We start from the raw sequence: 8,266 nt of genomic DNA, 5'->3' as shown, positions 1-8,266 counted from the left end.
AATTCTTGTTGTATATGCAATATTCCCCCAACACAGGGTATAGCCAGCTGGCGAGGAAAAAACTCGTTGCGGATTATTAAAAGGAGTTAATTAAATTTCTTTATTAATAACATATAACATATAGTAGATGAAAGATATACGTACAAATTGTGATCTCGCTCAACAATATGAGAAATCAACCTCGAAATTTTACATGAAACTAAAACAAGCATCATGAACAAATTAACCAAACACAGTGCGTGCACGTACTTGTGTGCCCCGATGCATTAAACAGTGGAGATTACAAACATCTTATCAAATACAAATATCTTATTATTAAACCATGTGGTTGTATAGAATCACTAGGATTGATATAGAGGTAGGAGTTGAAATAATATATATGAGAGATCATAGGTTGGAAATGCGATCATAGTACACACCAATTAACCATGTGGTTGCATATATAGTGCTAATTTCTGGTGGATCACATGATGGAGCAAGGCGAATCGGGAAATGTATCATAACATACTACTGGAGGAGGATAAGGGTAATAACAAGGTTGTTGATAGGGCACATAGCATTTGGGGCAGTTGCACCATTTAGGGCACGGTGAAGGAGGCTTAGGGCATGGCTTGTACTCACACTCACTCAAACTTGGAGTTGAGGCAATTGATGCATGGCTTACACTCACCATCGCACTTGGGGCTCTCACAATTAGCACAAAGCATGACACACTCGCCATCACAGTGGATGCTTTCACACTTTGTGCAGCATGAAGTGTCACACTTACCATGGCAACTGGAGCTTTTGTACCTTTTTCACAGAGCAGCACGCAGCATCTTCTTCAACCTTTCTTCCTTCTTCTTCTTCTCCTCCTCTTTCTTCTTCTTCTCTTCGTCCGCTTTAATTAGGTCTTCCACGGTGGGAATGGTCACAGAGCTGAACTTCTTCTTCAGCTGGTTGGCCAAGCAAACCATGTCCACGTTTACACCGGTCACCGCAACGCGATCATTGTCGTCCCCTTCCAGGGACACCGAAGTCACACCTGTAATTGGTTTTGGTCATGACTCAAATTAACATAAGTTAATAAGAGATGCATGTTGAATTTGAACCCAGATTTTTGGACAACAACGCACACCCTAAACACTCCCTTGACTCTAATAATCAATGTTTTAAAAACAGCAACATCAAGTTTTTTGCCGGAACGTTAAGATATTTTTATTTTTTAGTCTTCAGCAATCAAAAATATTTGTTTGCAATATCAAGAAATGCAATGAAATTGAGACCGCCACCACAATGAAAAAACCTTGTTCATCCTAATTTCTATTTCACTTTTTTATATAATATGATCTTATCACTTATTATATCTATTTATATATATATATATATATATATATATATATATATATATATATATATATATATATATATATATATTCATTTTTCTCTATTTTTTTCATTGATTATTAGAAAATTAATTACTGATATTTTAACATTTTAAAACTTATACATATGGACAAAGCTTAGTTGAAGTTTCTTTTAGGTGTTTTCAGTGTTGTTCATTAAATAAAATCAAAGTTTTATTTCAGTAAATCCTGAAAAAAAAAAACATTTGTATTAAAAGTTTGTATATATTGTTAGATGAAATTTTAATTTAATTCTAATTAGAAAATAATACCAAAAATACCTAACAAATTACTTCTAAGTTTTTTCCTTCATATACAACCAACTCAAATGCAATTTTCTAACTACTAAAATTTTAGTGTATTAGGTTTGGTTAAACCTATGACCCAATCTAATCAAATTTTAATGGGTTAGTTTATGTCAATTTTTTAAGAAAATAATGAAACTCAAATCAAATCAACCTATTTATAAATTGTTTGGATTGAGTTGAGTAAATATATCAAAACATTTAATTTCTTTTCTCTTCTTTTTTAAAATGTAATATTTTTATAAGTTAAATTTTTTATTAAATAAATCAGATACAACTGTTAATTGTTAGATTTTTCATTAAAAAGAAAATTATGTGATACTATCACACTCCATTCTAGTGACTCTTATTTATTTATTTATTCATGAGGGATGAGAATTAAGCATATCATATTCGAGATAAGAAGTTTCAATAAGTATAGTGAGAATGAATTTCAAATATTTTTTTCTACCAAAACTAATGGAATATTATGAGACTTACTCTTTGTAAATAAATTTAAAATATTTTTAGAAGTTCATTTGAAGTAGTTTTAATCAATAAAACTCTTGTTACTTTGATCCTGATAAGGATGTGTTGATACTTACTCAATTTAAGTCGATAAGCCTATATAATTACTAGTCAATAGTATATGATTTTTTTAAAAAAAATATATTAATATATATTACATATAATAATAATAATTTAATATATTAACGGGTCAACTAACCAGACAATGGATCAATGAGTTTAAATATTAAAATTTGTGACTTAATTTAAAATTCAATGGGTTTAATTCATTTGATTAGTCTAATATAACTATAAAAATCATCTAAATATAAAAATTATGCAACTCAAACTATTTCAGTTGATTTCAAATTCACATGTGATATCCACCCGCTTACATCCTTAAAAGAAGTTAATGTATGTCCAAATACATAAAGCCGGAAAGAATTGACGTCTGATGTTCACCTGGTACCTCTGCGGCAATTTTGAGGGCTTTGTTTCTACATTTGTCGCAGTCCATTTGCAGCTTAATGACTATTTTTTGCTGTATTATTAGACATGTTAATATATATATATATCATGATATAAAAAAAGGGACAGAAAAACAAAACTGAAACCATTGGTTAGTTAGCTTATTTAAGTGAACTGTTCATACCTTCATTTTTGCTTAATTGGAGGAAAGGGGCACTTCTTGCTCTTGTAATAATAATTGGGAACAAACTCAAAGCGGCCGGTGTTTTTTGGTGTTTGTCTTGTTCTTTGGAGCTGAGCCAGCACCTATTTGTTTATATAATAATAAATGGACTATAGGGGTGTGTATCGCATAAAGTCTCCGCTGACCGAGTGAGGTAGCTGGCATACGACGTATTAGCTACTGGGATTAGGATTGCATTTCTGTCTGACTAAATAATTAATTTAGTACTCATTTTACATATTAGTCTCTAACTTAATATTAAATTTAAAATAGTCTCTATCTTTGCATAAGTGTTACAAAATAATCCTTCCGTTAAATTTTAAAGTAATGCCGTTAATGAGGTCAATTTTAGTGCCACATAGACTATCCAACGTGGCACTAAAAGATGACGTGACATGACACGTGAACATGCCTCCTAAAAGATGCCACGTCATTTGATGATAACAAAACGAGTAAATAAGCAATTTAGTCCCTGACTTTGTATCCCTGTTGCATATTAGTCCTTAACTTAATGAAAAATCCAAAATAGTCCTTATATTTTGCATAAGTGTTGCAAAATAGTCCCTAACTTAAAAGATGTCAGAAATCGTGCTTAAAGTGTTCCTGCATTGTGAAGGTTGTGTCTTGCACAATTTTTGGCGGCGTAGATTCCTCCTTGAATTTCTTGTCATCTTTTGATTCTTTTGGTTTTTTCTCTTCTTCTTTCTTTTCTTCTTACTTTTCTTTTTTTCTCCTCCACTTTGTTTTCCTCTGATTTTTTCTCTTCCTATTCAGAATACACAAAAAAAAAAAATCAAAACCCGAAATGATACATTGATGGTAATTGAAGAAAAAAAAAAAAGAGGAAAAGAGAATGGTTATGCAGACATCGTCCATTGGTGTTGACGGCTACAGAGATAAGGTTGTTGTTGTGGATTTTTGGTTCTTTTTATTTGTGCAAGTGTATGTGAGTTCTTTTTCGTATATATGCCTCAATTGGTTCATAACCATCAAATTTGAAAAAGTCACTCATTATATCATCATCAAATGACGTGGCACTAAAATTGACCTTACTAATAATGTTACTTTAAAATTTAACGGAATGACTATTTTGCAATACTTATGCAAAAGATAGGTACTAATTTGAATTTTTCAATAAGTTAGGGACTAATATGCAACAGGGGTACAATGTCAGGGACTAAATTGTCTATTTACTTGTTTTGTTATCATCAAATGACGTGACATCTTTTAAAAGGCACGTCCACGTGTCATGCCACGTCTTCCTTTAGTGTCACGTTGGATAGTCTACGTGCTACTAAAATTGACCTCACTAACGACGTTACTTTAAAATTTAACGGAAGGACTATTTTGCAACACTTATGCAAAGATAGAGACTATTTTAAATTTAACATTAAGTTAGGGACTAATATGTAAAATGAGTACAATCTCAGAGACTAAATTGTTTATTCACTCATTTCTATCCACTAAAAGTTACCTTTAGACAACTAAAGCTCATAGTACGATTTTAATAAGTTTGTTTAAATTTATTTGTTGAAATAAATATTTATTTTAATAAAATAAGTAGTTTTTTATTATTTTAAATGTATTTATCTAAATTATTTTTGTTTTAAAAAATAATTAAAAAAATTATCTATTTTTTTAAAAAAATATTTATTTTAAACAAACTCATCTTTATTTTAATCATAAGTTGTTTTCGATTTTAGTTGCTTTTGATTTTAATAAACAATTTTAATTTTATTTGTAAGCACAAGTTGTTTTCAATGTCTTCTTCCGTAATCAGGCCAACATGAGCATGTGAAGGATAGGATTTTCAGGGCTCTTTGTTTTAAAAAATAATTAAAAAAATTATCTACTTTTTTTAAAAAATATATATTTATTTTAAACAAACTCATCTTTATTTTAATCATAAGTTGTTTTCGATTTTAGTTGCTTTTGATTTTAATAAACAATTTTAATTTTATTTGTAAGCACAAGTTGTTTTCAATGTCTTCTTCCGTAATCAGGCCAACATGAGCATGTGAAGGATAGGATTTTCAGGGCTCCTATTGGAGGACGACACAGGATTAGATTTGTAAGGTTATAATTTTGCTTCTTTTTTTTAGTGATAAATTATGAAAAATGGAAAGTTCAAAAATGGTTATCCAATAATCTAAGGACTGCAAAAGAAAAATAATCCAAAAAGTACAATGAAAAAGAAAGAGTATTGAGATGATTTTTCAATTTTTTATGTCACATAATCTAATATTTTTATGCATAAAAAGATAATTTATTTCTATAGTTATGGTCAATCTTTGATATGGTTAATCTCTAATGGATTTCTAACCACATTTTATAGGGCCATTATTATACAAATGACCTATTACATCAGTTATTTTATAGGACCACTACTATACAAATGGTCATTATAAAGTTAAAGGCAAAAATGAAAAGGGACACACAAACCTTTGACGGCAAGATGACATGGTCATGGTACGATTTGAGTCAGGGCACGAAGCCGGGGTGGCACAGGAACTACCTTTAAGATTGTGCGGCTAACTTCGGCGGGACGGCACGGCCACGATCTCTGTGACGGCACACAACGGTATCAGATAAATAACCTTGCAAATTATGTAACCTCTGTCAAGAGTATAGAGTCAAGAGTACAGAGAACTTTGCAGCTTGTGAACTTCCTCTTAGATTTCAAGAATGCTAATGTTCAGAGGCACTCTAACACTGCAAATTAAGAAACACCGAATTAATATTATTCACCAAACAAAAAACATTTAGAAAATTAAATAATTACAACTAATTTTTTTCCTTTTCTTAATTTAAACGTGCAAACGACGATGGTCTTTGATAAATCCTTCAATTTACAAAAATATCATCACGTCCTACCTACAAAATAGTTGTATAAAACCGTCGTAGTTATATTTTCATTAATTACACAAATATTACCGTATCACATTCTAAGATGATTTAGAATGTGCATAGTAAAAAAAGAATTTTTTAGTAGTAGGCTTTCTTATCTTTCCCTCTTTGAACTAAGTCACTTGAGGAAGAAGAAGGATCACTGGAGTTTTATTTTTCCGCATGCATAGTTAAAGAATTAAATAGGCCGTGTTTTTTTATCTGTATTAATCAAAGGTGTTATCTGAGCATTAGTTAGTAACATTAATGTTAGGATAACATTTTAATCTGAATGTTTTTTTTATCGGCAAAGAATGATATTATTATAAATAAATAAAAAAAGTGGTACAAGAGTACCCAAGCCAATACAAAACATAATATTTATGTAACTTTGGTTTTGCATGGTGCGTAATTTCTTTTTCGCTTACTGCCCATTTAATTATTTGTGAATTGGGTTATTAATTAGTTGGTTATATGTTTATTCGGTAGACTTGCAGTTCCAAGTCTAAATTTTCAATGTAAAAAATCTTAATTTTCAGAGCTAATTTTCTTGCTTAATGTTTATACTTTGTTATATTGTTAGTTTAACACTTGGATTATTATGCTCTGTCTAGCTTATCAGAAATATTATTTTTTTAGTTTCTTTTTTTTAATTTTATTCAATTATTTCTTTATTTTTGTTATATAGCCAGGCCAATACATGTACTCTCAGTCTCAACACAACGACCAAATGAGCTTTCCTAATTTTATTCAATTCTTTTTATATTAATTTTTTTCTTTGCCTAAGTTTATCGTATCATTCATCTTATTCTACATTTCTTTATTGTACGTTGATGTAAGTATTATTGTGCAAACATAGTGAAAATATAATTACTCATTGTTAATTGGATTCTTTCGGCCAAATCCCTGTATTTCTGAATAAATACAAAACTGAATAAAAAAGATTCCTCTATCTGTATTCTAGGCGATGACTTGTTCTCTTTTGGGACAGATGGCTAGTGATAAAATAGAGTAATGTGGTCCATTTGTATGTGTGACTAAATATATAATTGAATATGATTCAACAATATGTTTCAAATGACACTATTTGACAGTTGACATGGTTTCATACAAATGGAAATAGTATATATAATATATGTTACATTTCTCAGAGGCTCACGAAGTCTTTGGCCCCTCATGAGAGGGAATATACTATATACGAACCAACCGCTAAAACAAAGAATATAATACAAATCACTTGACTGTAATTTTATTTATTTAATATATGATTGTTAGTATAATAAAAATATTAAATAGCACAAATGTGTTTTGATGAAATAATTTATGGATAAATAATACAAAATATTTGTTACACTATCCATCAATTAAATACTTAAAATAATTAGAGTTGGTTTAATGGTGAAGAATTTTGTTAATTTCCATTAATTAGGTTCAAAATTTAGTACATATTATTATATAATAAATAAATGACATATATGTTTAGATTTTCAACTTTAAGTACTTTTTTTAATTACTCGTCCATGTTTTTTATTTTATGTAAAAAAAAAAAAAAAACTGATCAAACTCGTCAAACTTAATTAACTTTAAGTGTCAGGGTGGGGACATAGTTATGTAAAAAAAATATTTATTTTAAAAATATTTGTTTTTAAATTTAAACAAACTCATCTTTATTTTAATCATAAGTTGTTTTCGATTTTAGTTGCTTTTGATTTTAATAATCACAAGTTGACATGATTTCAATTTTAATTTTATGTATAAGCACAAGTTGTTTTCAATATTTTCTTCCGTAATCAGGCCAATATGAGCATGTGCAGGATACGATTTTCAGGGCTCCTATTGGAGGACGCCACAGGTTTAGATTTGTAATTTGGGTTTTTTTATTTAAAAAGATAAATTATGGAAAATGGAAATTTAAAAAATCATTATATAATAAGGATTGCAAAAGAAAAATAATCCAAAATTTGCAATGAAAAAGAAAGTACTGAGATATTTTTCAATCTTTTATATAAGATAATCTAGTATTTTTATGCTTAACAAGATAATTTATTTTGACAATTATGATCCGCCTCTAATGAAAATTTCTAACCACGTTTTTTATAATTTCTACCCACATTTTTTATAGGGCTCTGTTATGTTTCCTTCTTTTAACTAAGTCATTTGTGGAAAAAGGAAGGATCATTGGAGTTCTATTTCTGCTAACACAGATCTTTTTTTCACATGCATAATCAAATTTTTGTCAACATATTTAAAAAACATAACAATTATGTTAAATTTTGCATGATAATTTGAGTTTGGCCTTTTATTTCACTCCATGTATAAAAAATAAAAAATAAAAAAGCTTGGTTCCTGCATGCGGTTAAAATTGTTTTTCCATTACAACCATTGAAATTATTCATACATGTGTAATGTGAATATTAGTATAAATTATTGGATTAAATATGTATTTAGTTATTATAAAATGAGTGACTTTTGAGTTTTTTTTATTTTGGTCCCTTTAAAAATATTTATTTATT

The 8,266-nt window shown here is 29.2% G+C and overlaps 1 pseudogene; it reads right to left on the bottom strand.

The window, feature by feature from the left end:
- Positions 1-279: 279 nt before the first annotated feature.
- LOC100809922 (uncharacterized) lies at positions 280-2,834 on the bottom strand (annotated as a pseudogene).
- Positions 2,835-8,266: the final 5,432 nt, after the last annotated feature.

Source organism: Glycine max, chromosome 7 (assembly GCF_000004515.6).
Source record: "Glycine max cultivar Williams 82 chromosome 7, Glycine_max_v4.0, whole genome shotgun sequence".
In the NCBI taxonomy this organism is placed as follows: domain Eukaryota; kingdom Viridiplantae; phylum Streptophyta; class Magnoliopsida; order Fabales; family Fabaceae; genus Glycine; species Glycine max.
This window is presented reverse-complemented; position numbering and strand designations above follow the sequence as displayed.